Raw genomic sequence first — 7,046 nt, 5'->3', positions numbered from 1 at the left:
CTTTGTCTTCCCACCATCTTCAAAGCACCTCTAGGCTGGCAATAGCAGATGTGGATGCACTGGGCAGTCCAGATGAAAGACTGCCCCGAGGAGTCATGGTCTGCATCATGACTTGGTAAGACATGGGGCCTACATTCCCACCATTATGCTGGCTAAAAAGTCCCCTAGGCTTCAAATTTCTTCTTGAATGATAATACTTAACTCAAAGTCTTCAAGTACATGGTAGGAATAAATATAGACCACCCTCATCCTGGAATTCTATCCCCCCATCTCATAAATGACTTTTCAAGGTCATTGAGCAGACCATGGCCAAGAAGCCCAGACCTACAGGAAGCCTGAAGGACAGACTGCAGAGGCACATGCATGCACACCATGCATGGGTTCTCGGCCACCAACCATAGAGTGAGCCTGCCTACCGTGCTCAAAGTCGATGCCTCGGAAGTACTGACAGGTCAGAAAACTCGCAACAGCTTTACGGGCTTGAAAAAGAATTGAGCACAACTTACAGAAATGAAAATAAATGAACTCCGAATGAAAACTTTCAGGTGAGTTCAGCAGATACTGTGGAGCTAGACGATGATCCTCAACAGAAGTCCAGGCGTGGAGAGAGCCCAGGTGGTAAGGTGCCTGCTGTGTAAGCATGGGGAATTGACTTTGATCTCCAGTACCCACCCAAAGAGCCAGGTGTGGCACGTGCTTGTCACCTCAGCACTGGGGAGACACAAAGATCCACGGGGCTCACTGGCCAGCCAGCTTAGTCTACTTTGCAAGTTCTAGGCCAAGAGACCCTGCCTCAAACTAAAGATGGATGCCTCTGAGAAATGATATGCAAGGTTGACCTCTGTCTTCTGTATGTATTCACAAATGCATGTGTGCACACACCATTCATCTCTCTCCACATGACATGAACACATACATACACACGGTCCAGATGCAGCTCAGGGACGAAGGATGGAAATGCCATCAGCAGTCAAGGACCCTGGGTAGAGGGCCTGTGATGGCAGTCGTGGTCCCGTGAGAACCCAGTCAGTCTCAGGATGAGCAGGAGGGTGTGTCTCCCCTGCATGTCATGCTCACAACTGCCTGACTGGTGCCAGAAAAGGCCCCATAGACCAGAGGGGGCTCATGGGATGAAGTCTACCTCATGCTTGCCCAAGGTGAGGTGCTCCTGGAGGCTAAAGTGGGATTGGCACACACGTGCTGCGTGTGTATCAAGTGCACGAGTAGAGCTGGGCCTCCATAGAGAGCCGCTTGTACACTTGCGTGCAGGCCTGCTCCTCCCTCCAAGTCTACTGTCCAGTGTTCTGCATCCATTTCAGATTCCAGGCTTCTCTGACACACTATCCCCTGCTCAGGCCTGGCTTGGTCAGTGGCTGAGAGTTGGTCTCCACTCAGGTAACCTGGTACCTAGCAGGGATGGGGACAGACTGGCTACAGCCAGCTCATGCTCACAGCTATACCCAGGCCCAGGTCTCCTAGCTCACTCCACATTCTCCTTTGTCTGGAGTCCCTGCTGGGTTATAAGTTTATGTAGCTTCTGGTCATCTCAATGTGGCCACTGACTATAGAGGAATATCGGCCACTCAGCTGATAGCAGGGTTCCCACAGGCAAGGGTCAGGCCGTGTCCCTAGGGCCGTCCTGTCCCTACAATAGCCCATTCCCTCTGGAGAGTTGAATAATTAGCTCCACAGAGGTTGATTCCTCAGCAAGTCCAGCCAAAGGAAAACTCACTTATGTGCCCAGCTGTCTGCTGTACACTGTCACCCTGAGATTGGTGTTAGCCCTGGGTTCTCCTTGACTGAGTGAGGAGAAACTGGAGGCCCTCCCCGGAACTGTCACAGCCTCCAAGCTGACCAGCTGACTGAGGACATTGCTCCCGTTTCCCTACCTACGGATCCTGCTGCCCAGATGGAGAAAGGCAAAAATTTGGGAATGGCTTGTGGCCCTGCTGCAGATATACCTGCTCTCTACCACAGAGCCACCTTGTTGCCAGGAGCCTGCTGTGGCCTGTGCCCCTGGGAAACTACAGGCCCCTCCTTTCTCCTGTCCTCCTACATGCTAGTGCTGGGAACGTGGGAAAGATAGTTTGGGTCCACGGGCAAGATTCGGGGGAGGTGTGTCCCACAGTCCCCAGTCAGGCAGATGCCCGGAGCTGACCCACTGTCTGTCGGTACCTCGCCTTTTGGACCTGCTTCCACTTGGGGTCCGGAGGCTATACGGCCCAGCAGGGTATGATCCTCTCATTCACCCTTCGAAACTGAATGCCGTGCAGTAAGATGATGGCTGTGTTCAGAACAGCCACCAGGAAGGGACACATGAGCCAAGCACAATGTAGAGATAGGTGTGGGGCCAGGCAACTGAACCCACGAGGGGACTTCCTGTGTCCCAGCAGGTGTGGGCTGTGTGGCTCCAGGGTTAAGGGTCTGGATTCTGAGGTGGACAACAAAACACCAGAGGGGTTCCTGACTGTGGTGTAGGCAGTGGGTGCTCATCTCTTCAGCAGAGGATGTATAGCCTCATCCTTTCCCCTCACTGTTTCTAGGTGGGGTGACCTGTGCTCAGTGGCTTGTACTGCAGTCTAGACAGCAGGGACAGGGCCCCAAGCCCAGCACCTGAAACAGAATCCTCCTTGTAACTGGGGTCAAACTGCCCTCACACTCCCACACCATCAGAACAGAAGGCGGTATCCGAAGTCTCCATCCTGGGGCGCATCCCAGCTGCCATCCTGACCCAGGAAACCAAGTCCTGGTTGGCAGGCTGATGTGGGTGCAGGACAGCTCCGAGGTCGCGAACCTAGGCCTCTCATACTTACTCTCACATTGCCGTGAGCAGTCAGCAGGCCGCCCTCCTGGCTGCTGCTTTGGCGCGCAGCCCCAGGGACCACGGCAGTTGATTCTGCTTGGCGACAGCTCTGACTGCTGTATCTCCGAAGAAACCAGCCTCAGGGAGCGGTGAGGAGAATCTACATGGGAACCTGGTCCCAGGGTGGCTGGGCCTATTAACCCCTACAGGCCAAGCTGTAGGCAGCTGGCTTGGTTCTGTAGTGACTTCAGAGTGGACTTCATCTCTCCTAAACACAGCTGGGCTCCCCTCGCTCCATCAGACCCTGGCCCAGTTCATCCAAGAAATCTAGGTCGGCGGGATCCTGGAGATCGCAGGTTGAAAGCATCTGGGACTTGGGTTATACCAGTATACAAAGGAGAAAGTGAGGCCCGTGCGGGAGAGGTCTGCCCTGCAATGTTCTTTCTGGCTTCTGGCCCCAGAGGATACAGAAGCTTGTGGCAGAGGTGGCTAGGGTACAGCCTGGGGAAGAGATGCCCCAAGGGGCGTGCTCTCAGAGGAAGGTGGCAGGCAGGGAGTGAGCAGTACTTACTAAGCAGGGGCTATTCCAAGGGGCTCTAGGCTAGAAAAAAACCCAACGTTCCTCCAGGAGGGGCTGCTTGGATGTGTGGCCCGTGGGCTCAACCATCAGGTTCAGGGCTTTGATTTTTAACTGATGTTAACCCAGATGTGTCTGCCTAGTAGTAGTTCATGGAAGAGAGAACCCTGGATGGACAAGATAATTTAAAACAGGCCCAGAGGCTGGGCATGGTGTTTCACACTTTTAATCCCAGCTCTTGAGAAGCAGAGGCATGTGGATCTCTGTGAGTTCAAAGCCCACCTGGTCTACAGAGCAAGTTCTAGGACAGCCAGGGCTACACAGAGTGAGACCCTGTCTCAAAAACAAACACCCCCTCCCCTGCTCCAAAATTAAATAAAACAATGAAAATAGGCCTGGAGGCTACCAAGAGAACTCTGGAGAGGCAGCATCATCCAATGTAATTGTTTCTGTGGGTGACCCAGATCACTCTCTGGCTATCAAGTTTTCAGGTGGCCTTGGATCCCCAAATCTGAAGCTAGGAATGATATGGAGCCCCAATAAAGAAAAAAAAGACTGAGCAAGGGCCTGGGCTAAAGAGCACTCAGCTCAGAAAGAACCCTCCTCAGGTGGGTGGATTTATGGGGAATCCTGTGGAGGCAGCACAACCCACCATGGCCTACCAGGAACGTGTCCCACTGCTTAGCCCCAGCACCCAAATCTCCACTCAGAGAATGGTTGTCACCTGCAGTCACAGTCACCTCAGCAGCCCTTCCTACCTTTCCTTGCCACCTTCAGGAGGATGAATCTTTCACCTCTGAAGTCTCTGGGCTCCCAAGTTGGATTGAGATGACGATGGTCTTTAGGTGGCTGAGTCGGGAGGTGACAGACTGCAGAGCAGAGGGCCAGCCAACCTAATTATCACAGAAATGCACAGTGGAGAAGCCAATGAGCAACCTCTGGTAGCTGACAGCCCACCAAGCAGGAAAGAGGAACTCAATGGCCAGGCCCAGACCCACACAAACTCCCTGCAGATGCTCCCACCTGGGGACCAGGGACCTATGTCTATGCACTATGGAGAAGGGTTTGGTAAAGTGGTGTGTGTGTGTGTGTGTGTGTATGTGTATATACACATACACACACACACACACACACATCAGATTGGCCTGTGGGGATGTCTGTGGGGCATTTTCTTGATTGATGGTTGATGTGGGAGGGCCCAGTGCAATGTGGATGGTGCCACCCCTGGGTAGGTGGTCCTGGGGTGTATAAGAAAGCAGGCTGAGCAAGCCATGAGGAGCAAGCCAACAAGCAGCATTCTTCTATGCTCTCTGCTTCAGTTCCTGCCTCCAAGTTACTACCCTGAGTTCTTGTCCTGGCCTCCCCCATGATGGACTACAACATGTAAGGCAAATAAACCCCTTCTTCCCCAAGGTTGGTTTAACCAGTGTCTTATCACAGCAACAGAGAAGCAAACTAGATGATTCTTCAAGAACTGTTTGGAGTGATAGGTAAAGACAGGAAGTAGAAGAATAACCGACAGGTGGTGAGGTGGGGACAGTGGCAGGGACTCCTAACTGCATACAAGATTTCTGTCTCAGGTGGGGGTGGGGTGGACAGAGATGTTCTAAAATGGAGGGTATTACTCAACTCTCTGAATGCATGACCAACTCAACCGATTCACACTCTACACAGGCAAGAGGCTGGCATCTGCACATCCCCAAAGCTGTTACAATCAAACTCAGCACAGCTTCCCTGGAAGCTGTCTGAACCGGGTGTGCTGGCTCACACCTGCAATCTCAGCGCTCCGGTTGCGTAGGCAGGAGGTTTGCTGGGAATCCAAGGCCAGCATGAGCTACATAGTGAGTTTCAGGCCCAAACAAACACCCCCCCCCCAAACCTAGTGCCAAACAACAATAACAAGCTATTTGAATACGGTATTGACCTCCCTAAGTTTATATGAAAATAAAACCAGAAATACAGAAAACCACATTCAGACCATTAAAATTATTTTCTTTTCACAAACTACCCGCACATAATTTTCTTTTAGTTCTTGGCAACCTACTTGTACAGCAGGGCTTAAATCATCTAGCAAGAGCAGAGGCACTTAAAACTTCATTTCCTCTTGTCCTCTTGCTTTTGCGGTAGATTTCAGAAAGGAAAAGAATAGGGGTACGACAGCAGGAGAGGCATCTGTGTGTCATGAGGGGCCAGAGCCACTCTGAGGTCCCCCAAGTGCCACACAGCAGCCTAGAGGTGCTCTAGTGTGGCTACCTGGGACTCTGGAGTCTGCACCCCTCAGCTGTCTGCTGTTCTTCTGAAGAGCCTTCAGGTCCCTGAGACAGTGATACCCTACGTAGACCGTGCTGGGCAATGAAGGATCCCTTTCTCACACCATTCAGCCAACAGAAATGTGAGCTGTGTGTAGCTGAGTAACCTGAAGACAATCACCCCAAGAGTCCATGGGTCTGGGGAACACAGCACCCTGGTGACACTGTTTCTCTGGTACATTCCTGCTGTCAGAAGTGGGGTTTCTCCTAAGGAATAGTGTGTGTGTGTGTGTGTGTGTGTGTGTGTGTGTGTGTGTGTGCGTGCACGCAAATTGCCATCACATATTCTTTTTTCCAAAGCTATTTTGATTTTAAAAATGTTTATTTATACCAGGTGATGGTGGCACATGACTTTAATCCCAGCACTCAGGAGGCAGAGGCAGGAGGATCTCTGAGTTCAAGGCCAGCCTGGTCTACAGAGTGACTTTCAGAACAGCGAGGACTACACAGAGAAACCCTGTCTCAAAACAAAATGTTTATTTATTTTATGTGTATAGATGTTTTGCCTGCACACATGTCTGTGCACTATGTGCATGCCTGGTGCCTGTGGAGGCCCGGAAGAGGATACTTGAACCCAAGTCCTCTGGAAGAGCAGCCAGTGCTCTTAACCACTAAGCCCCCTCTCAGCTCTGAATTATAACTTTTTGTTGTTTTGTTTTGTTTTTTGTTCTTTCGAGACAGGGTTTCTCTGTGTAACCCTGGCTGTCCTGGAACTCACTCTGTAGACCAGGCTGGCCTCGAACTCACAGAGATCCACCTGCCTTCTGAGTGCTGGGATTGAAGGCGTGTGTCACCACCACTCAGCTTCCCCTTTTTTTTTTTTTTTTTTTTTTTTTTTTTTTTTTTTTTTTTTGGTTTTTCGAGACAGGGTTTCTCCATGTAGCTTTGCTCCTCTCCTGGAACTCACTCGGTAGCCCAGGCTGGCCTCGAACTCACAGAGATCCGCCTGGCTCCCGAGTGCTGGGATTAAAGGCGTGCGCCACCACCGCCCGGCAGCTTCCCCTTTTTTATAAATAGATTCTTTTTGGTAGTTTTTGGTTAATCCCGAAGTCCATGATGCATTCTGAGTTAGTTTTGTCTGTGACAAACAGTGTTTTTTGTTGAAAATCCTTTTTCCATTGAATTGACTTTACATATCAGGGTTTCATCTTTGTGCCAGAACCACATGGCTTTGAGAACCACAGCTTTACCGTAAGTCTTAGGATTAGAACCACATGGTTTTGAGGATCACAGCTTTACTGTAAGTCTTGGAATTTTTTTTATCTGTTGTTCTGGCCATTCTCAGTCCTTCACCTCTCTGTATGAGTTTTCAGGTCCACCTGACATTTTCTATGCCTAAAAAACAAGGGTCACCTTA

Source organism: Peromyscus californicus, unplaced genomic scaffold, assembly GCF_007827085.1.
Source record: "Peromyscus californicus insignis strain IS unplaced genomic scaffold, ASM782708v3 Scaffold_15__1_contigs__length_86483966, whole genome shotgun sequence".
Classification (NCBI taxonomy): Eukaryota; Metazoa; Chordata; class Mammalia; order Rodentia; family Cricetidae; genus Peromyscus; species Peromyscus californicus.
Note: the sequence above shows the minus strand (reverse complement) of the source record.